This window comes from Loxodonta africana, chromosome 6, assembly GCF_030014295.1.
Source record: "Loxodonta africana isolate mLoxAfr1 chromosome 6, mLoxAfr1.hap2, whole genome shotgun sequence".
NCBI lineage: Eukaryota > Metazoa > Chordata > Mammalia > Proboscidea > Elephantidae > Loxodonta > Loxodonta africana.
The window spans coordinates 72,140,462-72,165,605 of record NC_087347.1 but is presented as its reverse complement, the minus strand read 5'-3'; the positions used below and the strand labels follow the sequence as shown (position 1 = coordinate 72,165,605).

The window sequence follows — 25,144 nt, the reverse complement described above, 5'->3', positions numbered from 1 at the left end:
CTACGCCACCAGGGTTTCCTATTAACTTAAGTATACATTTAGTTATTCATTCAAGAACTGTTTAATGCTTGTTATGTGCTAGTCACTTCTAGGAACTTTGGAAGCTACACGTAAGAGTTACCCCTGTCCTAACCATCAGGAACTTTGTATTTGGTAGGGAAAGACTTGGCCTACACACAACCACCATACTAGAAAGTCCTCAAGTGATTACACTGTAAGGTCACACTTAGAGCACTATGCATGATAGACACTGCATCCTCCCTTTGCATAATATATATTATATTCTTAGCTCACTGATGAAATAATCCCTAAAAAGCACATTTTAAACATCACCAAACAACAGAAGACATAAAGATGGCTTCCTTGGAGGTCTTCCTTTCTATGATTAAGAGAGTCAGGCAGGAGGGATGGCAGCAAGTCACGGTCATACTGGCTGGGAACAGCTCTGTAAGTCATGTTGCAGTATTCCTCACTGACACTGCAAAGCAGTGGTGAGTTCTGGCAAGACGTCACCGGAGGCGAGACACCATGGGCCTCTTCCTCTGTTCTACCAGAGCTCACTGTCTGCAACTCAACCATGGCTCTTAGCCCCATTGCCCCCAAACAGGTATTTATATATATATCTGTACAGTTGGAATCAACTCAAGGGCAATGGGCTTTTACTTGAAAGGAGCCCTGGTGGTGCAGTGGTTAAAGTGCTCAGCTTCTAGCTGAAAGGTCAATGGTTTGAACCCACCAGCCGCTCTGCGGGAAAAAGATGCGGCAGTCAGCTTTCGTAAAGATTAACAGCCTTGGAAATCCTGTGGTGCAGCTCTACTCTGTCCTGTAGGGTTGATATGAGTAGGAATCAACTCAGCAGCAGTGGGTTTTGGATGAGTAGCACTTGAAAGGAGCCCTGGTGGTACAGTGGTTAAGCACTCGGTTGCTAAAAGAAAAGTTGGTGGTTCAAACCCACCAGCTGCTCCATAGGAAAAAGGTATGGCAGTCTGCTTCCATAAAGATTACAGCCTTGGAAACCCTATGGGGCAGCTCTACCGGGTCACTGTGAGTCAGAAATGACTCCAGTGCAATGAGTTCGCTTTAACGGTTAGCACTTGAAGGTTGGCCTCCCAGATGCCATGTGTCACATTTTCTCATTTCTCCACCCCTACATATAGCACCCAGCACTCTGCTTTGCATGTGGTAGGTGCTCAGTATATTTTAAATAATTTTTTCCCAAATTATGACAGTAGCACATGTCTACTGTGGGAAGCTGCGAACACAAATAAGTTTAAAGACGAAGATAAATTACCCATAATCCTACTGTGTAGAAATATGCATTGTTTACTTTTCACGATATTTCCTTCTAGTCTTTATATGTGTATAAAATTTTTAAAAATTAGGATTGTAAGGCATATTCAATTTTTTTAAATCTTCTCATGCTACCATATTCTTTGAAAACATGATTTTTAATGACTGACTAATATTCTACATCAGAATTTGTTTAGCATTCTACCGCTGGTCATTTAAGTTGTCTCTTTCTTTGCTTATACAAATGTGCTGATATCGATATCCTTATACACAATTCTTGTGTACTAGGATTATGCTACAGAATAAATTCTAGAAAGAGAAGTACTGGATCAAAGAATTTGAACAACTTGAAATCTCTTGATACATATTGCCAATAGGCCCATTCAGAAGGCTTTTACTCCCTCTGCCAGCATAAAAGAATGACCCATTCACCATATCCTTGCCAACACTTGATATTACAATCTTAAAAAATCTTTATCTTCACTTGGTTTCTTCAAATGAGTCAGGACAGTACATATATTTAAACTCCATTCTCCTAAGTAAAATTTCAGAAGGGCCACGTATACATTAAGAGCAAAACAAGTCTATAATCAGTAGTCCCCAACTTCAAGCCCCTTGAAGCCTTAAAATATTTTAGAATTTTAGAAATGGAAATTAAGGATCACAATGGTTTCAGTTTGTAAATAAGGTAACCAAAGCTCGGAGACCTGGATAAAAGCTGGAACTAGGATCTAGGTATCTTGCCCTATTCTCTAAAATAGGTGGAGTCATCATCCTAACAACAAGCAACAAACATTACTAGACTGAAAGTACAAAGTACAAAGAAAAACAAATAGCATATGAATATATTCAAACAACAAAAAAAAACTACTATTGTTCTAAATTCCATCTTATTTTCATGACCCAAGTTAGAGTAAACTGTTCCATAAGCAAAAGCAAAAATTCACATCTACCACTCTACCCTTAAGGTCTCTGACTAAATCTAGAACATTTTTTTTCTCCTGGAACCACTAAAATAATCAGCCTTTATCCATCATTCTCTCATTCATCCAACATTTACTAAGTATACACTATGGCCAGACACTGTACTAGGTACTGGGAAGGAAGGAAGAAGGGCAACGAGGTAAGAAATGAGGGATTCATTCTGGCAGAAGCTGGGGAGGAAGACACGTGAGCAAATAATCATTAACACAGGGGACCAGGCTGCGATGGGGGCTGCACCAAGCACTGGGGGAACGGCAGAGCAATGGCTATGGAAGGCTTCCCAGAGGAGGTGACACACGAGCTTTGCCTGTGCTTGCAAACAGTCTACTGGGCAGAGAAAGGGAGAAGAGCATCCCAGCCAGTGGGAGACTTCAACATTGATCAATGTAACAATTACTAATGAGTTATTCAAGTTGTCAAGGATTTCATTATACTTGGATCCACAATCAACACCCGTGAAAGCAGCAGTCAAGAAATCAAACAATGTATCGCATTGGGCAAATTTGCTGCAAAAGACCTCGTTTAAAGTGTTCAAAAGCAGAGGTCACTTTGAGGACTAAGGTGCCCCTAACCCAAGCCATAGTATTTTCAATCACCTCATATATATGCGAAAGCTGGACAATGAATAAGAGAATTGATGTCTTTGAATTATGGTGTTGGTGAAGAATACTGAATATGCCATGGACTTCCAGAAGGACAAATAAATCTGTCTTGGAAGAAATACAGCTGGAATGCTCCTTAGAAGTGAGGATGGCAAGACTTCGTCTCACACACTTTGGACATGTTATCAGGAGGGACCAGTCATTGGAGAAGAATATCATGCTTAGTAGAGGGTCAGCAAAAAGGAGGAAGATCCTCAACAAGATGGACTGACACAGTGGCTGCAACATCAGGCTCAAACATATAAAGATTGTGAGGGTGGCACAGGACCTCTGTTGTACACAGGATCACTATGAGGTGAAACAGACTTGACGACATCTAACAACAACAAAAATGAGGTGTTTGGCATTTTTTTTTTCCGTACTAAGTCTTCAAGATCTGCTGTCTGTTTTACACTTACAGCCCAGCCCATCTCAATTCAGACTAGGCTCGTTTTATGTGGCTAGTGGCTACTGTATTAGACAGTGCTGCACTAGACATTTGCACAAGGGGGATTTAGCCAACAATGTGAAATTTCTGAGATTGGGGATTTGTGGAATTAAATAAAACTTAACAGATGAACACATGAGGAATCCTGTTGGGTCCCAAATATCACTGCCCTATCCCCACCCCTTCTCATGCTCTGAGAGTGGCAAAGGGGCAATGGTACATGGTAATGGACAGAGGGCCCAGGTTTGGAGGGGTAAAGGGTATCAAACTTATTGAACTTAGATATTAGAGCCTTGAATTTGTTGTCTTTTCATGAGTGTGAATGTGTATGTCTGGTCTACCGATAAATTTCCCAAGGCAGTGGTTTCCAAGCTGGGCCTAACTTAGCTGGGTGCCTTTGGCTCAATCTCTATCATCACAAGGCTGCAATCACAGTGTGGGCTGCGACTGCCAGAAGACTGATGGAAAATCTGGTTCCAAGTTCACTAACATGTCATTGGCAGGATTCAATTCCTCGCTGGCTGTTGGCCAGAGGTCTCCTTCGGTTCCCTGCCACACGAGTCTCCACACAGGGTAGCTCATAACATAGTACCTGGCTTCCTTCAGAGTGAGCAAGAGAGTGAGAGACAGCAGAAGCCACAGCTTTTTTATAACCAAATCTCAGAAGTGACATCCCTCTCTGCTGCATCTATTTGCTAGGAGTGAATCACTAAATCCGGCCCACACTCAAGAGGAAGGATTTATACAAGTAATTCTAAGAGGTGAGGATCATTGGAGGCCATCTTAGAAGCTCCCTATTACATGACCAACCAAAACCAAACCCGCTGCCACTGAGTTGATTCCGGCTTATAGTGACCCTATAGGACAGAGCAGAACTGCCCCATAGAGTTTCCAAGGAGCGCCTGGTGGATTCGAACTGCCAACCTTTTGGTTAGCAGACGAAGCTTTTAACCATTATGCCACCTTTCACATAATGACATAAAAATATCTGTGATTTCTATGAGTGACAAAGTCACAGTGTTACTAATACTACTGTAGTTTGCTGACTATATTCATAATTGAAGGAAATGTAAAATTTCAGTTAGAGGTTAGTGAAAACAAGGATGTAATATTTTCCCCATCCAGTTCATAGACTTCAAGTTAAAAACCTCTGTGTTAGAGGGTACAACATATCTTGAAGACAGTTCTTCTAAAATCAAATACTGGGACTGTCTAAAAATCAGTCTAGTGCTTTGTGGGTAGGTACAAGGACTCCTCACACACCCCTGGAATCCACCATATGTGTGTTTATGAAAGGTCACTTAAAAAAAAATCATGCGGTGCTGCTAGTCCAGCTCAGAAATAAATCAACTTTGAAAAGAGCCCCACAGCTGCAAAACCAAGTGTTTGGCACTAATAAGTCAGGATTAGTGGGGCTCAGCTTATAATGAAACTTTCACCTCCTCTGGGCAGTTAGTTGACAACTGGACTATGGGAGCAAATAAGCCATGTTTTGAAGTAATAACCACTTTTCTAACGACAAGTAGGCTTGGAGTAGAAAGCAGGTAGAAGGGAGATGTTGTTTTCCCGGAAAATTCAAATCTTAAGCTTGCGGCCCTCGGAAAACAGGGATCAAAATTATCTTTTTGGAAGCCCCGCTTGATCTCTGCTTATTACTTTTCCAGTTATACCCACTGCGGTTATTTTCCTTCTAAATGGTGCAAAATAATCTGGGATACTGTCAACAGGCCCATGTCAGCAAAGTAGTGAGCTGGGACACGATTAAAGGTTTAAACTTTTCCCTCCTGGATCCTAACCAAAATTTGTCACCCCTTGCTCACAGAAATGTCTTTAGTATGGTCCATTTTATGGGGGTGGGGCAGAGGTAATTAGTCAAGACATTTGACAACAAATATGGCACAGGCACTAGCCACTAAGAACAATGTCTGATGCCTGAGGGAGCCATGCTTTGCCTGTACTAATCCTTTAGTTGTTGAACTATGGGAAAGGTCTTAGGGGCCCAGGGGGTACACTCAGGTGACTGAAGGCGGTGATGATCTGCCAACTGACTTTGAAGCATCTGAATATTTTAATAACCAGTATGGCTATGACCAATAATGACCAAACAAGACTGAGTATCAACTGTGGTGGTAGGGGCTGCTCCTCCCAAGGGTCCCCACAGAGGTGCCTGGCATGGGAGCTAACACTGTAGCCCTGCAGTGCTCTGACTGGCCTGCACTCTGAGGACAGAACCCTGAGCTGAGGTCAGAGTCTCCAGGTCCTGGACTGTTTCCAAGGCTCTCAGAATCTATCAGGTCTCCTGAGGGCTGACTGGCTGGCAGTCTCCCAGCTACCAGGCGCCTTCTTGGAGCAGCCTGGAACAGCTGTTGCCGGCTGGCACCAACGGGCTTCTATATAAGAGAGGGTTGATGTTTCCTTGTGGTTTTGATGGAGGGCATATTCTCAGTCCATAGGTGTCATACCACCCAAGTAGCCTCACCACTGCTTGGGGTAAAGGCCAAACTAAAGTCTTTTTTGTGTCCTCCCACTTTAAGCAGCTATCTGACTTTTTTAATGAAGCCCAGGTTTGAAGTTTATCACAAAGGAGGTCATTCTGCATTAATTCTTGGTTTACATTATGTTACTGAAATGGTCCGGTTTGTTTTGTTTTACTGTGGGAAGCAGAGCAGGGAAGGCTGTGGATACAGACAGGCCTGAGCCTGTGTGAATACTGGCTCTGTGGTCCGTGGTCAAGTCACTTTACCCATCAGAGGCAGTTTTTACCTCTGTCAATGGAGATCATAATAGAGCCTACCTCACTGGCTGGTTGAGGGTTTAATGAGATTATTTAAAGACAAATGTGATAAATGGTGTTCTTATAAATTGAGGACAAGATTGAGAATAAAAGCTTTTAGTCTCAGATGGGCTAGGATAATGCCAGTGTTATTCCAGGGTACTAACTTAGGTATTTTTAAAATAGATGATTTTTGTCCACTTATTCTGATTAAAAAGCAAAGTCAAAAAAGTGACTTTAGAGGTCAAAACATAAGTTAACAGTCTTGCATATAGGCTTAGATCTAATCCATATGAACTCAAGAGTGCTATCTATTGAATGAAGATACCATTATACCCCTTTTTCACAGGAAAATAGCATAGATTTATTAGTTAATACTGGTATAACTCCTAATGTCTGCTTCAATGACAATAAATGCAATTTCCATTATCTTTGAGATAAGATTTACATAAACATAAAAAATGAAAACCTCAGAATATTTCCTTCAATTGCCTTGATACATAAGCAAGAAATGCTTGATTTGTTTGGGTATTGAATTTTTTCTTTTTTTTAATTTGCTTTTGCCCACTGTTTAATTTTTTTTTTTTTTTTTTTAACTAAAAAAGAATTACAGAATCACTGTGGCTTAAGCAAAGCCCTGGTGGTACAGTGGTTAAGTGCTCAGCTGCTAACCAAAAGGTCAGCAGTTAGAATCCATCAGCCACTCCTTGGAAACCCTATAGGGCAGTTCTACTCTGTCCTATAGGGTTGCTGTAAGTTGGAATCAGCGGTAACAGGTGTTTTGTTGTCATTGTTGTTTTTTGGCAGCTTAAACAGTGAAAGACAAGGCCTGACATAAAAATCCTGACCCCTCTACTCTTATTTACCCCCCAAAAATTCACTTTCTGAATTCAGTCCCAGAAATCAATCAATCAATGTATAAGTCATTATTCAGAGTCCCATTCCATATTATTCATAGGAGTTTTAGAATTCAGGAGTAATATTAAACCATGAAGACCATTAAGGAAGATCAATTTCTCTAGGATTCTAGCTCCTACACCCAGACATGTATATTCAACTTCCTACTCAACATCTCCACTTGGATGTCTAACAGGCATCTCAAACTCAGCATATCCAAAACTAAACCTCTGATCTCTTCTCTTTAGCTCCATCTCGGTCTACTTACAGACTTTCTGTCCATCTCGGTTTGGCAGCATTTCTTTTGCTTACGCTGAAAACCCTGGGGTCTTCCTTGAATCTTTTCTTTCACTTATTATTGTTCAATCCAGCAGCTAATCTTCTTGGTTCTACCTTCAAAATTACTCCACACCACCTCCTACTGCTGCCACCCAGTGTATCATCATCACTCACCTGGAATACTGCAACAGCCTCCTCAGTGGTCTCCCTGCTTCTACTCTTGCTCTCCTACAATCTATTTTCAACACAGCAGCCAGGGGGATTCTTGAAAATGTGAAGTCAGATCATTGTCTCTCCTCTGCTCTAAGTCCTCCCATGGGTCCTTCTCAATAAGTGAAAACCAAGTTCTATAATTGCCGGCAAGGCCCCACAGGGTCTCCTCTCCTACTTCTCGTTCCTCACATGCTCTGCTCTAGTCACACTGGTTCCTTGATATCCTTGAGTATAACAGCTATGCTCCTGCCTCAATGCCCTTGTGCTAGAAGCCTTTTCCCGGGTATCTGCATGGGGAATTCTCTTACGTCTTTGCTCAAATGCCACCTTCTCCATGACAGTCACTCTAACTAACCCCCACTCTTAAATGCACACAGCCGCCACAGTGCTCCTGATGTTCATTTTCCATAGCACTTACCACCTTCTATTCTATTCTGCCATGTACTGTTTTATTAGGGTGATTGTTTATTGTCCACACTCCCCAACTAGAACACACAGTTCACACAGAAGGCGCTCAATAAATGTTTCTGAAGTATGGGGAGAAAAAAAGGCAAAAAACACCCACTGTCCAAAAAGGGCTTTGTGGTTTCTAATAGCAATACCCACATATTACACCTCATTTTCTTTTTTTAATAATGTTTGTGGCATTTTGAAGAGAAGCAACAAAGTAGGTCTGACACTGAGGAGAAGCTGCTGTCTGCCCAAGAAAGACCTGAAGAATAGCATTACTGGAGAGGGGTAGATCGCCACATTTTAAGCACAAGACGTCACCATAAACCAAAAACCAAACCCTTTGCTGTCAAGTCAATTCTGACTCATAGCAGCCCTACAGGACAGAGCAGAACTGCCCCACAGAGTTTCCAAGGAGTGCCTGGTGGATCTGAACTGCCAATCTTTTGGTTAGTAGCTGTAGCACTTAACCACTACGCCACCAGGGTTTCCAGACTTCACCACCAAAACTAAAAAACCAAACCCGCTGGCATCGAGTCAATTCCGACTCATAGAGATCCTATAGGACAGAGTAGAACTACCCCATAGAGTTTCTAAGGAATGCCTGGTGGATTCGAACTGCCGACCTTTTGGTTAGCAGCCGTAGCAGGTAGCCACTAACAGAGGTCCTAAAATGTCCGTATCTGGGACTCAGAGACGATCATACTAAGAATGACTGACCCACATTTCAAACTCACAAGATGCTGCTGGATATGCCACAATTTATAAATGATGTCACTTCCTTCCAGTGACCATGTGCATTGTCTAGGATATACCCTTTACGAAAATATGGTACCCAGGAAGCTGAGTTAGTACCTAGAAGATATTTCAGTGATCTTAGAATCAGAGCTAAGGATAGTTAAGCCTCTTAAAGACTGCTTAATCCAGGCCATAGCGAGCCCTGATCTTTGCCCATATTTCACAACAGAACCTCCTCTCAATTCATATTCATGTCCACAAAATTCAGGGTCTCTCTCCCTGTCCAATCATGAGCAACCATTGGGAATTTTTCCTATCTGAACTGTCCTCTTCTTTGCTCCGTGAAGACATCACCATTTTTTGCACCTAAACTTTATCCACGTAGGATGGATTTGGTTTCTACTTACAAAATTACAATTACATTCCAGTACCATCTCCCAGAAATTAAGCAGAGGTCATTTTCCTGGAGTTTTGGGAGTTCCTGAACTCCTGACTCTTGGTTTATTCCCACTAGGCATGGGTCTGACCTCTGTAGATCCCAGAGGGGCACCTACATTCAGATTTTGAGGGTTTGGGACCCCTCAACATTGCTCCGTTCTGTGGTGATCAGTGGCTTTGTCAGGAAGCCTTACTCTAAGCCTAGAACCATCACTAATTAGCTAGTTTGATCTTAGACAAATCACCTAACCTTTCTGGGCCTTAGTTTCCAAATCTAAAAATGAGGGGACTGAGTTCTGTAAGTTCAATTTTAAATTCCTTCTCTTTCTAAAAGTTCAGGACTCTATCCTTCACCTATTCCTGTAAGTTTTACATAATGACAACAGCATCTGAAAGTCTCTTTCCTAAATTTTTCCCAAGGCCAGATGTTCCTGGCACTGAAATAGAGGGAAAAAAACTTTTTGAATAACCTAACATTTTTTACTTTTACAGCAAATTATCCTCTGGCCTTTTCAATTCCCCTTCTCTTACTGCAATCTCCTTATGCATCCTTAAAGAAGTTTAAAAAAAAAAAAAAAGTAAACTATTCACTCTCCCTGATTTGTAAGGATCCATCTAAAAACAACATTATTTTTTTCCAAATTATTTTCCTATAGAAAGCCTCTCAAACATTTTCATTCTGGTAACTACTCTCATCAGTCCTGATTTGTCCCTGTTCTGCAGGGAAGGCTATTAAATGCTCTGGGGGAAGAGGAATAAAAAGCTTGAAGACAGGGCTGGCAGAGGAAGCATGCTGTCCGTGCAGGTAAGCTCCAGACGGGATTTTTCAGAAAGTGATGGGCATGCAGTGGCAGAGTGTTAGTTAGAAGTGGAGAGGAGAGGAAAAGCAGAGGGAAGAAGAAGGGCAAAGGCAAACTTATTTGCTTTGAAAGAGGTTTTAGGCAAAGCCCTGATGGCAGTTCATCAAGAGTGTTCACTTAGTTAAATGACTTCTAGAACTGGAAATTTCCTCAGAAGTCACACCTCAGTGAGAAAGCAGAGTTGGAATACTAGTTTTCTCCCTCCAACAGCTCCTTCTGTGCAGCCTTCTACATAGCAGGCTGAGGAGGTTTTGGGCAGCCCTGTCTACTGGTCCCACACCCAGTTTTCAGGAGTCAGGATCATTCCACAGGTCTCTAAATCCTGTAAGGAAGATCAAATCTTTACATTGCTGTCCTGGAAATCAAAGGAGATGTCCCAGATCACCATTTAATAAATCAGTGATTGACTGAAATATCAGTAAACCTCCATCTAGCAAGCTCTGCAAATGAATCTATACGTAGAATATATGCATAACCTCCTATTCTGAAATTAGCAGCACATTCCAAATAATTGAAGGTTCCAGGATATCATCCGATGACTTTTAACTGAGAAGACACATATCCTAAAGAGTTTTCCTTTATTAAAACGTGTGTGTGTGTGTGCATGCGTGCACACGCATGGGTGTGCATATTCTGCTATGAAAAAAAAAGACTGTTCTTAGGCCACACTACTATTACAAACCAATACAACACGTGAACTTAAAATATAACATACTATTAAAATCCAGGCACAAACACAAGCAGAAAGGAAGCCTAATTCATACCAGAAAAGATCAAAATAGACACTCTGGTAAGTATCTAGCTAGTGAGACAGTCTCAAAGCAGTACCCTCTCATTAGCATTGAGACCTTACAATGTTACTGGTACATAAACACCTCCTGGTGGAATTAGCACAGGAATACACCGGAACCAAACCAGTTGCTGCGCAACCGAGTCCGACTCATGGTGACCTCACCTGTCGCAAAGTGGAGCTGTGGTCCATTGGGTTTTCAAGGCTGTGACCTTTTGTCAACCGACCGCCAGGCCTTTCTTCTGAGGCACCTCTGGGTGGGTTCGAGCTGCCAACCTTTCGGTTAGTAGTCTACAGCTTAACTGTGTGCCCCCCCCAGGTGCTCCTGGCATAGGCATAAGTGCTTCTTAAATTCAGACTGCTGTACCAGGACAGGGTTTCACTTCAAGGACCCATCTTTTCCCAGCTTATTTTTTTCCAGGAAGAGCTTTCTCTGCCCACGAGTAAGTGAGTCAGTCAGTCAGTGAATAAATAAATGCAACTCTTGTCATTTTCTGATTTTTTTTTTTTTTGGGGGGGTGGGGAAGCACATTTGGTCTTTTTTTTTTTTTTTTAACAGCTTCAGCCCTCTACCTGATAAAGAAATGAAGGGAAACTAGACTGGCAGAGTGAAAAACTCAGTCACGCACAGGTACAATCCCCTCCCTGGAGGTGCCGCAGAGCGCACATTAGCATTAATGGTGTTTCACTCAGACGAGCAGCATCTCCAGCAAACAAGTCATCCAAGCACTATGTCAAGCTGTCCCTCATGTCTCGCCAACCATTTCCTCTCAGAAACTCTGTAATCTAGACACCTGCCGGGGCCACCCCTCCAGAATAGCCCCACTGGTCTTGCTTCTTTCGGGGGGAGGGGGCAACAGCTCAAATCTTCTTTGGGTTCTTATTACCCAGAGGCGAAAATGTAAACATTTTGTTTGAGGCAGTCCTGAAGCAAAATGATCGTGACTCGCATCTGAGGCATTTTCAAGTTTGTGGGTTTGGAGGGAGGTGGGTATGAGAAGACATAATTTCTAACTGATTCTCAGAAGGTATGTTTATTCCTGCCTAGACTCTGGTTTTAGTCAACAGAACGAAGAATATGGCTTTTCCTGAAGTTTATGTAGCCCAAATAACTATAAATCATGGAAGGAATAAAAGGCATTATCCAAAACTATTTCTTCTCTTCCCTTTCTTATCCCTCTCTTGTCAGTTCTCCCAAACCAAACTGCTTATAAACTGAAAATGACTCAGATTCCGTGTAGGGCTTCAAAGTCAAGATAAAGAATCATATTGTTGATGGCATAACATAGTTATAAAGAAGATGTCCTACATTCTACTTTGGTAAGTAGTGTCTGCAGTCTTAAAAGCCTGTGAGTGGCCATCTAGGATGACCATATTCCACTGGTCTCACCCCTTTGGGAGCAAGGGAGAATGATGAAAACTAAAGACACAAGGGAAAGATTAGTCCAAAGAACTAATGGACCACAACCACCACAGTTTCCACCAGACCGAGTCCAGTACAACTAGATGGTGCTTGGCTACCACCACTGACTGTTCTGACAGGGGTCGTAATAAAGAGCACCAGACAGAGCTGAAGGAAAATACAGAACAAAATTCTAACTCACAAAAAAAGACCAGACTTACTGGCTTGACAAAGACTGGAGAAACCCTGAGAGTATAGCCTCCAAACACCCTTTTAGCTCAGTAATAAAGTCACTGCTAAGGTCCACCCTTCAGTCAAAGATTAGACAGGCCCATAAAACAAAATGAGACTAAAGGTGCACACCAGCCCAGGGGCAAGGACTAGAAGGCAGGAGGGGACAGAAAAGCTGGTAATAGTGAACCCAAGGTTGAGAAGAGAGAGCGTTGCCATGTTGTGAGGTTGTTAACTAATATCATGAAACAATAAATGTACTGTTTAACGAGAAGCTAGTTTGTTCTGTAAACCTTCACTTAACCCATTAAAAAAAAAAACCTAAAGTATGATAAAAAAATCATAGTGTTGAAACACATGCTCTTTCCCAAGAGCATAGACCACTGGAGAATAGGCTCAGAACAGTTGATCTGGACACTGAAACTTACAAATATAATACTTAAAAAAAAAACCTATGGTTCACATGGTCTTGGAGAACATCTAGCTCAACTGGTATAACATAGTTTATAAAGAAAATGTTCTACATTCTAAATGAGTAGCATCTGGGATCTAAAAACTGTGAGCGGACATCTAAGATACTCCACTGATCTCACCCCATCTGGAGCAAGGGAGAATGAACAAAACCAAAGATACAAGCGAAAGATTAGTCCAAAGGACTAATGGACCACAACTACCATAGTCTCCACCAGACTCATCCCAGCACAACTAGGTGGTGCCCAGCTGCCACCAACGACTGCTCTGACAGGGATCATAATTGAGGGTCCTGGACAGAGCTGGAAAAAATATAGAACAAAATTCAAACTCACAAAAAAGGACCAGACTTAATGGTCTGACAGAGGCTGGAGAAACCCCAAGAGTATGGCCCCCGGACACCCTTCTAGCTCAGTAATGAACTCACACCCTATAGCCAAAGATTAGACAGGCCCATAAAACAAAATGAGACTAATGGGGCACACCAGCCCAGGAGCAAGGACTAGAAGGCAGAGGAGACGGGAAAGCTGGTAAAAGGGAACCCAAGGTCGAAAAGGGGAGGGTTGACATGTTGTGGGGTTAGCAACCAATGTCACAAAACAATATGTGTGCTAATTGTTTAATCAGAAGCTAGTTTGTTCTGTAAACCTTCACCTAAAATACAATTAAAAACAAACAAACAAACCCTATGGTTCCCATTATTTCTTTGTGTGATGGTGATGATACAATAATAATGCCTTATCATGCCTAGGAACCTTCTCTCTTGAGAAGCTCAGAGAGCTGGGCCTCCAGACTTGATGATGCCTACAAAAAAGATTGCCAGGGATGAATTCTGTTGGAAAGGTTGCACTCAGCAAAATTTTACTTTTTCCCGACTAGCCTGAATGTTCTGTATATTCCACCACTTTATCCGTCTGAAAACCAGGCCACACAACCATCCGTGGATGTTGACTCTGAAGTGTTACTCTCATGTATCGGGGATTCTGGGGAGGAGGAGACTGCCTATACTTCCAGGCCTGGGGGAGAAGAGGGATTTGGAAAGTCAGCCCCATTGCTCTCCTTAGTTAGGGAATTCAGTTAACACGCACATATAGTTCTTCCCTATAAAATCTACCATTTTCTCTCCATATTAAAGGTGACCATTCATCTCCTCATCTCTTTTCATTTCTGACCTTCAAAGTGAGCTCGGAGTTCAAATTTGGAGGTAATTCCTGTCTAAAAATCACACACAAGATTAATACTCCTGGTGCTCTCCATCATCCAGTAGCATCTACCACCTTCTGCCTTTCTGTGTCATCCTCTTTTTTTCAGAACCATCTCCAGATTTGGAGATCAGAGGTGTTGCATAATGATTACACTTTATAAGCCTCTTCTTGGATCTCAAACCCAAAGGAACACAGTCAAGGTGGAAAGCCAGGGACAAGCGTAAAAAATACCTAGAGAGAGAGAAGATGCCCCTAGAAGAAATGGAAACAACTTTTGGAAGGATGCATTTACAAAAAAAACATTGGGTCCATCTGGAAAGTATTTTAACAAAATAGAAAGCCCTTTTCTACTACAAGCACCTAATAAATAGAATAAAAATCCCCAAATGGCAGAGTTCTATGACCAATTAAAAAAAGCAAAACAAAACCGAAAGGAGCTCTTTCTAGGGATGTCTTCTTGTTGCTAGGTGTCATCGAGTTGGTTGGACAGAGCAGAACTGCCCCATTGGGTTTCCAAGGAGTGGCTGGCAGATGTGAACTGATGAACTCTTTGGTTAACAGCCATAGTTTTTAACCACTGAGCCACCAGGATGTCTAACCCGTTCCCGTTGCCATCGAGCCAATTCCGACTCATAGCAACCCTATAGGATGTCTGGCCACTGCTAAATTGTAAGCCTCTTCCTGGTGCTCAAGGGCAGGCGCCATACACAAGAGGCCTTCCCACTGCAGTTCGTGTTTGTACTTGTCCAGGCATTTGTGCAAAGGGCTCCAGCTACTAATAAAGTCCAATGCTTCCTTCACCCCTTCCCACCCACCATGAAAACATAGGCCGCCATTGTCAGAGCCAGTATAGGGTTTCTGACAACATTTGAACTGAAATCTCCAGGTTAGACTCCTCCCTTATTCTGTCAGCTTCCTCTCCACTTGCTTGCACAACATGGTAGGAAGAAATGAAAAAGATGTGGCTGTCTGAGGACATAATCAACAATGATTTTTCTCTTTCATCACTGCCCTGGTTATTTTGCATTAAAAGGATATAAATAACAAGTGAGTCGACTAACCCTTTGTTAATTTGTTTTTCAGTACAGACACATTTTAGAACACTGGGTTGGAATGAAGATATTAAACAAGACCATCAGATCCAAGTCTCTTCCCTCTTCATCCCCCTCCCTGCCTCTATTAACACATTAATTAACATGTTAGCTCAAAGAAGAAATGTGTATGTTTTCAAAAACATCCAGAAAAAACTCAGCTGCCTTGCTGGATGACCCTTTCTAGCGCTTAACAACAGTCCAAGAATGTGGTAACTTACTTCTCCTAACTCAGATTTGAGACATTTTCCTTTTTCATATAGGTCTGAAAGCAGCTGGCCCTAGGATGTTGTGCCTTTTATCAACTTCAAGTTCTTTATTAAACTGTCCCTCATCAGCCACGGGATGAATAATCTTGGGCCCATCAGATGCTTCTGGCATCATATTTTCTGGCCTTTGAACCATCTTTGTGGCTCTTCTCTGGACTTTTCAAACCTTCCTTTCAATAGGAAGCATAAGGCTAAGGACAGAAAGCTGTAGTAACAGGCCTCATGGTTTCCTCAGGCCCTGCTCATCCGACCACTGGGCTTCTGAAGCTCTGGGGCAAGCAGGGGACTTCCTCATCTTACATTCAAGCTGCCCACCCCCACGCCCGTTTTATGTTAGGAAGAGAAGGAAAGAAAAATAAAAAGGAAAGAAATGAAGGAAGGAGAAAAAAAAGGAAATTTAAGAACTTACAAAGACATGAAAAATTATTTTAGCATGAAATACATGACTCATTTTACCAGACGAAAAGTATGTTTAAGAATAACAAACTTCTGCATACAGCATCACAGCAGATGTTCTAACACACAGTATCTTCTGTATTTTCTAAGGCCCTCTGAACACCAGCATGTATGCTTGCAAACACAGGATGATTTTTGTTCTTCTTCAGATTTATGCTAATAAGTAAAAATGAGAAGAGGCTTAGCTGAATTCCATGAAATAAGTTATTTAATGAACTTCTGAAGTTTTGTTGTTTTAGAGGACTTAGAAGTTCTAAATAGGGAAGCAAGAGATTCTGAGAATTTCATTTTCACAATAATGACTCAATGTTTGTTCCTCTAACAACATGAGGTTATCGGCTTATCACTGGCTCTAACAGTCAAGCCAGAGACATTTCTTTATGTTACAGAAACACACAGTTTAAGGAAAGAGAATCAGGTATTTCAGAGTGGCTATGAAATATTTTTCGGGGAGGGGGGAGCACTAACCTGTGTTGTTTTAAATCCGCTGAAAACGAGCAAGTTCTCGAGTTCCCCTGCTATCTTCTGGCCCATTTCCTGTAAATGTTGCATGTGACACCACACTTCCTCACTGCACCTTCTTCGATTCGCCTCTCTAACCAGTCAGAGGCATGTGATAAGATCGTCCTGCTGCTTGCTTCACAGTGGAGTGACCCTTTGTCTAAAGAAATGGCTGTCACCCTGCAGGGGTCTCCCAGGCGGTTTCAGGTGTTCCTCACACAGTTCAAGAGGAGATAAGCCCGGAAGGGAAGCACGGAGAGTGCTGTCTAGAATCTGGCACTTCTGGGCCCACACGGAGAAAGAGGAGGAAAGGGAGAGAGAGACATTGGTGAGCCCCCAGGATTGCCCATCCTGAGATGAGGTTTGTAACTGAGAAGGGACACACTCATGCCGCTCACAGGAGAACCCAGGGCCTGGGCACTCTCCTGTTGCCAGGACAACCCCTGGGGTTTGGGTGTGCTGAGGAAGAGCCGTGGATGGCGCTGTTCCCGGGAGGTCCCTAGCAGTGAGCACCTTTGTGGCTCCATTCTGGAGGGTGTTGCCATCAAATGAGCACAGCCGGGTCTCGGCTCGCATTTCTGCATCCTGCACTGACAATGGCCACTCACTCTGAATTTCCTGAGACAGTCTCGAGTTCACACCCATTCTATCTAGTCATGCTGTCAGGTGGTGTGCCCTAGTTCTTGGTTTAGAAAACAAAGCCACTGTACTCTCAGCTTCCCAAGGCTAAGCAACTGGCAGATATTTCCCCCCTGCTAGTCTCCAAAATATGCCAGCCTTCTGGTTTCCCCTGAAGGGGCTGGCACCATCTTCCTGTGGATGTGAATTCCTGACAGCACGTGAGCCCCGGGCTTGGCAAGAGCACCAGGGAAGAGTGCCCCCAAGGTGCCCCTGTGTCCACCGACAGGTGGGAAGACTGGAAGAGAGCTGGGGCAGGGACATAGTGAGAAGCCCGGGGTCGCCACTTCTAGCTTTCCCGTTCCTGTAGTCAATGCCTTCCTCTTCCCTTTTATAGGTCTCCTAGCTCTCAGGAGGGTCCAGCATATTGGAAAATGTGGATGTAGGAAGTGGTGTGCACAAGCAAAATGATGTCCCACACCACTGGGGAATATTCTGCAATTTGTACAATCTGACTCAGTGCAGAAACCCCAAAGTCATTTCTATCCAGTTACCCTGGAGTATTTCTTTTTTTAAAAAAATGCTTTTAAAGGGATTTCTGTTTTTTACAAAGGTAACTGTAGACAAGTTCACTGTTCCAAGTCTTGAAAATAAAACCCCCAAAACTTGAAAATATTACCCTATAATTCCCCAATGAAGTTTTCCATGGGAGAACAGAGTAAAGAAATGAGTTCTGAGCGTCAGAGCTCTGGACAACAGTGAAACTCTGAAGTCTAACCACCCGACTGCATTTCTTTGAAAACATGTATGTACAAGTATTTTACCAGTCTGACAGGTGATGGCTGGTTTTCTGATTGAATCCAATAGTTAGATTAGCTAGCTGAGTCAAAATGGCTGTCCAAGCTAGAGGCATGGCATTAGCTTTCTAAAAGGAATAATGGTAAAACTTTGCCATGTAAGAGTCAGAAACTGCAAAGAACTTTGGAAAAACAAAATACTCCATAGAAGATAAATAATAATGACATCATTTAAATCTATTTAGATATGTCAGATTCTGGGCTAAGCTGCCAGTTGCATTTTTCAACTAAGCAGTTACATATGTTCCACTTAAACCCTGCTCTGTGTGGAATTTTTAAAGGTCGTAACAAAACGCCTTATAATTTTTCTTTAAAAATCCTAACCTGGCTCCCTGTACATGTAGGTATTTTTCTATTTAGACATTTTTTTAATTTTTAATAGACAATTTTTTTAGAACAGTTTTAGATTTATAAAAAAATTGAGAAGATAGTACAGAAAGTTCTCTTATATTCCATACCCAGTCTCTCCTATTATTAACATCTTATATTAGTGTATCTGTTACCATTAATCAACCAATACTAATACATTATTATTAACCAAAGTCCACAGTTTATCTAGACTTTTGTTTTTACCTAATGTCCTTTTCTGTTCTAGGATCCCATTCAGCTCACCGCATTACATTTAGTCATCATGTCTACTTAGGCTTGTTTTAGCTATGGCAGTTTCTCAGACTTCCCTTGTTTTCGATGACCTTGACAGCTTTGAGGAATACGGGTCAGTTATTTTTTAGGATATCCCTCAATTGGGATTTGTCTGATGTGTTTTTCATGATAAAGCTGGGGTTATAGGTTATTTGGGATAAGACCACAGAGGTAAAGTGCCATTTTAATCACATCGTTATCAAGCATACATACATAAACATGGTTTAATAATATTAATGTTTGCCTTAATCACCTGGCTGAGGTACTGTCTGTCAGGTTTTTACACTGTAAAGTTAATCTTCTTCCTCTCTCTTTCATACTGCACACTTTGGAAGGAAGCCCTTGAGGATAGAGTGTCTACATACTTTATTTGTAATTCTTCATGAGAGATTGTTTCTTTCCCCCCACTGAGTAATTTATTCAGTAACTTATTTATATCGGTATGGCCTCATGGGTATTTATTTTATACTTCAGATTATAATCCAATACTGCTTTGTTTTGTTACTCAAATTATACCAGCTTTGACCAGTGAGAGCTCCTTCGGTGGGTTCCTGTGCTCCTTTGACATATCCCTATAAAAAAACAAAGCAGTATTGGATTATAATCTGAAGTATAAAATAAATACCCATGAGGCCATACCGATATAAATAAGTTACTGAATAAATTACTCAGTGGGGGGAAAGAAACAATCTCTCATGAAGAATTACAAATAAATTATGTAGATACTCTATAGATGTGTTTATTTCTGAGCATTTCCTTACTTCCTGGCACTATATGATGCACCAGGCTCATTTTGTATATTACCTGCCGGAGTTACTCATCCTTTTTTTTCTGTCTTTATAACAAAACAAAATAAAACTACAGGCCTGAAAAAACATATTTACCTTCAGTATTCATTAGTTCTGTTCTTGTGTATTAATGAAAATCTTTTTTTAAAAAAATGCTCTCATAAAATTAGTCCTAGCCTCCAGAGACTCCATCAGCCTGAGACCGGAAGAACTAGATGGTGCCCAGCTACTACCAATGACTGCCCTGACAGGGTACAAAACAGAGAGTCCCTGATGGAGCAGGAGAAAAGTAGGATGCAGACCTCAAATTCTAGTAAAAAGACCAAACTTAATGGTCTGACTGAGACTGGAGGGACCCCAGAGGTCATGGTCCCTGGACTCTCTGTTACCCAAAACTGAAACCATTCCCGAAGCCAAGTCTCCAGAAAAAGATTAGACTGGGCTATAAGACACAAAATGATACTAGTGAGGAGTCTGCTTCTTAGTTCAAGTAGACACATGAGACTATGTGGGCAGCTTCTGTCCAGAGGTGAGATGAGAAGGCAGAGGGGGACAAGAGCTGGCTGAACGGACACAGGAAACACAGAGTGGAGAGAAAGAGTGTGCTGTCACATTATAGAGGGAGCGAATAGGTAGGGTCACATAACAATGTGTGTATAAGATTTTGTATAAGAAACTGACTTAAACTGTAAACTTTCATTTAAAGCACAATTAAAAAAAAAATTAGTCCTAGCCTCTACCAGCAGCAAAACACCAACTGAATGAAATAGTACTGCATTTCCTTAACTTCAAGATGCATGCTTGTGTTGGTGTTTTTTTCCTTCACATTTTAAAATTTCTGGAATGTAAGTGTACATTTAATATCATGTTTTGGTTTTTTTTTTCCTCTTTACTGTCATTAATTTGATGGTACACCTTACAACTGACGGTGTCTTGGGAATGGAGGAAGTGGAGCAGTCAATTAATTCTTGTTTGGACTATCAGATATCATTCAACTACTTTCACTGATTTTTTTTTTTTCCTACTAAACAAATATTTTTGATTAAAGTGTTTGATGTGCAGCATCTACGGACATTAAGAACCATCAAGACTTTTACCTACTCCCAGATATATTCCAACTTTACCTCAAAGCACAAGTTCTCATGAGACCTAAATAGAGGTAAAACCAAGAGGGGAGTGTGAATGAATTCTGGGTTTACTATCTGACTCCTTTTATGTTCACTTCACCACTTTTTCAATATCTCATGAATCCACTGCCACGCCTAAGGAGCCTAACGCTGAAGCTCACGGCTGTGAGAAGGGTGTTTTGGTCTTGCTGAGGCAGAGTAAAAGTGCTTATGGGCCAGTGGGCTCATTAGAAAGGACTCCTAGCTTCTGTCTTTCCTACTCGGGGAAGTCAACCAACCGCGGAACCAAGGTGTTCCTTTCTCCGTGGCTAGCTTCTTCTCTCCAGCTAATGCACCACTACTGCTTTGGGAGTATCATGTCAAATACATTTTTTTTTTAATGGAAAGACTGATTCGACCATTCGACATCAGAATATTTCACAAAGAGCCACGATCACAGACGAAATGCCTAATCTTTTCATCCAGGTAGGCAGAACTTGGCTACTCTAAGCCCTGCTTTCTATCTCACTTCTGGGTAACATGTATTAAGATACTGGTAGTGCCCTAATCATCTTGCTAGCATCCAGAAGGGCCTGGAAGAGATGCTGCACTGACTTTTTGAAGCAACATTTACCAAGCTCTTACTAGGCTAAGTGCTTTATAGACACACTCTCCTTTCATTCTCACTACAACTAACCCTGTGAGGTAGCTACTGTGATGGCCCCTTGACCAATAAAGTAACCAAGACTTAGGTTAACTAACCTGTCCAGGGTCCCTTGGTAAGTGTGAAGCCAGAACACAAGTCCAGCTCTGTCTGACATCAGAGCCTGATAGTTATTCTTTGCTATGGACAGAATTACCATCTATAACCTATAAATGGGCACTTTATTAAATACAGCCCCGTTCTCTGTTTTCTGCACGTGCTTTCACTTCGGCCAAACCTAAGCTGCACTGAGGGCAGGGCCAGTATTTAAATTCTCTGATCCCTTCATTAATGCAACTTTCCAGCCTTACTCCAGCAGCTTTCCTGCCGCCCAACACGCCTGCCTCACTGCTAGTTCTAATTTTTTTCTAATACATTAATTCTACTTTACCTTCATTATCTTTCTCCTACTGCTTTGCTTTGTTTTACTTTTATTAGCTCCAAGAGTTACAAGCTTATTTCATTTATTTTTAGTCCTTTTAAGTAACTGCCATGAATTTTTATTTAAGTACATTTTTAGTCCTATCCTATTCAATCAATATATGCTCTCTTTTTTGGTTAAATGGAATTTTTTTTGTGGTCTATTTAATTTCTGTAAATGCTTCACGGTCTTTAAAAAAAAAATTAATGCGAGTTTCCTATTTGTTAGGTTAGGTCAGTCACGATAATAATGTTATTCAAATCTTCCGTTCCTATTTTTGTCTCTCAATCAAATGCTGAAAGCCCTTTGTCAGTCTCCTACTATGATTATGGGAGACTTTATTTGTATTTTTAAAATTTCTACTTATTTGTACTTTTATTTTATTATATTTCCATTTGTATTATTTTATTTGTATTTTTAACAGTTTTTACTTTTATCTAATTTGGTACTAGGATGTTCATTGCATAAAGGTTCACTATTGTTAAATCTTGTTGGATTTGTTACTGTTATTTCTCTAGGTCTTAATTTTTTTTTTTTTACATTTAATACTACACTTTTAAAATATTGATATTTCCATTCCTATTTTTGTTTTTGTTAGCATTCACTAATCTATTCCTTTATTTTGATCCTTTCTTTGTTTAATTCTGGTACACAAACGAGTTCTGAAGATAGCATATCGCTAGATTTTTATTTTTTAATCAATCTGACAGTCACTGATTTTATTAGAGGAATTTGACCAAGTCACAAGGATCCCTGGTGAGGTGACACAATGGTAAAGCACTCAGCTGCTAAATGAAAGGTTAGCAGTTTGAATTCACCCTGCTGCTCTACAGGATAAACACCTGGTGATCTATTCCCATTAAGGTTACAGCCTAGGAAACCCTGTAAGGCAGTTCTATGCTGGCACATGGAGTTGCTATGAGTGAAAAATCAACTTGATGGCCCCTAACAACAACAACCTAGTCATATTTATTGTCATATGTTTAATCCTATTCCTGCCATTTTATTACATGTATTTTGTTCTTATGTTTTCTTATTGTTTGTTCCCTTTTCTTGACTTTCACTGATAGCCCATGCTTATTATTATAGTACCCTCTACCCATGCCTGTGTGTGTGTTTTAATATCTAATGGTTTAGAAATCCTACCTTCACTTTTTCTAAAGATCATATAAATGTAACCTTTCTTGGTGAACACAGAGGATTGCACAGTACACACACACACAAGGACCCTATTAATTGGTAAGACCAGTCCATTGTTTTGGGAAATATAACAGTTGGTTCATATTAATAACCACTATATATGCATAATATGCATACACACATACATAATTTTTTGAGGGACTAACACTGAACAGGCATCAGAAACCCTTCTACAGGGCTATGCTACCATATATCCATTCACTTCCCCCTTATTTGGAGGAGACTGGCTGTATAGATGGTATAGGGGCATCTGACCTCCTCGTCTAACTTCACAAGGGGAAGGAGAGAAAATCATTATCAGCATCAACAGCCCAAGGCTGATTCTGATTTTTATGAGGCAGAGGGCAGATATACCTCTACCCTCCAACCTTTTTACCAATTCTGACACCAGCTGTCCCTCCCACAGTACTCTACTCCTCTGGGGGTTTGGTAACTCCTTGCAATGGCCACACAGAACTCACAAAACATACTCAGAGTTATGGGATTCATTAGGTAAGTAACAGGTTACAATTCAGGATCAGGAACAACTCAGGATACAATTCTTTGATTAGGACACCTCTTGTCAGCCACGCCCGTCGGCAAGCCTCTCTCTGGCCCTCAGCCTGGCCTCTGCAAGCATTACAAAGATCTATAGCTCTGCAAATAAGTTTCTGGGAGCACCCCACTCTGCCAGGAAGCCTTCTGCCCAAAGGCTCTCAGCTCTCTCACTCTGTGAGTTGGCACACCCACTGTAACCACCCTGTTCTGTGGGCCAGGAAGCACACTACACCATCTCGAGCTGGTCTCAAGGTTCTACTGCCACTGTTTCTCTGCTGCCGCTTCTCACCATCTTGCGCTATCTCCAGTGTTGCAGCTCTCTGTGTCTTGGGTCTAGGAGGTTCTCATGGCAGGGATCCCAGGTCCAAAGGATGCCCTCTGCTCCCATCCCTTCTTGGTGGTAACGAGGTTCCCCTTTTCTGCCTCTGGAATGGCTCATTTTAAGCCTAGCAGGATGGTAAAACTGACCAATTCCCTCGTTAGGGTTCCATACACCTTATTTGCACAGTCCCACCCCCACAAGGGTGCCATGCACCTTATTTGCATTATTAGCAAGCTATCCAACCCCCTTGGTGGTCTCAAGTACCTCATTTGCATAGTTCCAGCCAGTCATTTGGTGGTAGTTACAAGGCCATGGTGAGAAAGGCCATATAAAAGTGATCCATTGCACCGCACTGGCAATAGTGCTCATGAATCATGTGGCTAGGTGTGAGGTAGAGGGACAACCAGGAACCCCTTGGCTAGGACATTCTGGGGAATGCTTCTTCAAATTTTGGACTCTCAGAAAAATGTAGAAAAAAATTCAAACTCACACACACACACACAAAAGACCACGCTTACTTGTCTGACACAGACTGGAGAAACCCTGAGAATACGGCCCCTGGACACCCTTTTAGCTCAGTAATGAAGCCACTCCTGAGGTTCACCCTTCAGCCAAAGATTAGACAGTCCCACAAAACAAAAGGACATTAAATGGGCCCACCAGCCCAGGGACAAGGATGAGAATGCAGGATGGGACAGGAAAGCTGGTAATGGGGAGTTGAAAAGGGGAGAGTGTTGACATGTTGTGGGGTTGGCAACCAATGTTACAAAACAATATGTGTACTAATTGTTTAATGAGAAGCTAGTTTTTGTTCTGTAAACCTTCATCTAAAGTGCAATAAAAAAATTTCTTTTGGACTTGCAGAAATGCAGGCACTTTGGAGATGTGTAGAAGTATCTGTAGAAGGGAGGTTGTCAGGGTAGGTTTCTGCCATCTCACCTAGAGTCACTAAAAGTCACCATCAGCTGAGGAATCTGTTTTAGAGTTAGGTAAGAGCACAACAGTAACATCACAAGAATGCAAACACATCCTCTAAAGAACTGAGGAATTTAACGGAGAGAATAATGTTGCTAGACCTGCTGAGGGGCTAGAATTCTGAGTGTTCTAATGTATGACTATGAAGGCTCAGTAGCAAACAAGAAACTATCATACAATCTCTTTTTCTTTTCTTCTTCTAAAAATAAGGTGGTTTCCATTTCTTTAAAACCCTGATATCAATGGAGAGGAGACGGGAAATTTTGGCAATAAAATACCTAAGCAGGTACTATTTGTATGTGTGTATGTGTATGTGTTTGACTGACAGTTAACATTAAAATTTCCAGATTTGATTTTTCACAGAGAATCCCAGGGGAAGAGGGAGGATAGGGATAAAGGTATAGGAACTGTTCAAAGGTCTGTGAGTAACTCTCAATTTACTGGACTGAGATTCTGGTTTGAACCGCAAAGAAATGGTAAAATATCTTAAATGAGTGTTTCCTGTCCTAATATTTTTTAAAAATTAATTTAGTCGCATAAACACATTA

General features: G+C 41.5%; 1 protein-coding gene across 5 annotated transcripts in view; it reads right to left on the bottom strand.

Moving 5' to 3' along the window:
• Positions 1-25,144, bottom strand: part of WIPF1 (WAS/WASL interacting protein family member 1) — a 143,955-nt gene that overhangs the window by 77,883 nt on the left and 40,928 nt on the right. For 2 of the 5 annotated variants that reach the window (XM_064286973.1, XM_064286972.1), the window contains exon 1: positions 16,395-16,702. The exons of 2 other annotated variants lie outside the window; for them this stretch is intronic. The gene's annotated coding sequence lies outside the window, so the exon portion shown is untranslated. Of the gene's footprint in view, positions 1-16,394; positions 18,362-25,144 lie in introns of those variants that run through there. One more of the 5 variants, XM_023542828.2, reaches the window with a different exon arrangement.